Source organism: Austrofundulus limnaeus, unplaced genomic scaffold (assembly GCF_001266775.1).
Source record: "Austrofundulus limnaeus strain Quisiro unplaced genomic scaffold, Austrofundulus_limnaeus-1.0 Scaffold3466, whole genome shotgun sequence".
Classification (NCBI taxonomy): domain Eukaryota; kingdom Metazoa; phylum Chordata; class Actinopteri; order Cyprinodontiformes; family Rivulidae; genus Austrofundulus; species Austrofundulus limnaeus.
The window spans coordinates 6,801-7,124 of NW_013955868.1; the positions used below are offsets into that span (position 1 = coordinate 6,801).

Genomic DNA, 324 nt, shown 5'->3' on the forward strand with positions numbered 1-324 from the left:
TTTGACATGTTTCATCCATGTGACCTCTTGGAGAAGCATGTATATTATTTAATTAATTGGAAATTTGATCTGTTTACATTAAAGTGGTGATCAGCTCTTTATTTGAGAGTAAAAGAAGATGTTGGAAGCCTGGACGACAGATTGATTAAGTGTTAGGTCGTCATGTCCTCATATGGTCTGAATGAATGGTAGTGTGTGTGTGTGTGTGTCAAAATGTCCTCATATTGCACAGACAGATATACACTGCCATGTTAAGTCTTTCTAGAAGGTTTAATATAATGAGCCTTGACCCTTGTTAAACTAGGAAGATGATTAGTTTATGAC

The 324-nt window shown here is 35.8% G+C and overlaps 1 long non-coding RNA gene across 1 annotated transcript in view; it reads left to right on the forward strand.

Moving 5' to 3' along the window:
• Positions 1-324, forward strand: part of LOC106511887 (uncharacterized) — a 3,655-nt gene that overhangs the window by 1,096 nt on the left and 2,235 nt on the right. The gene's annotated exons all lie outside the window — the stretch shown is intronic.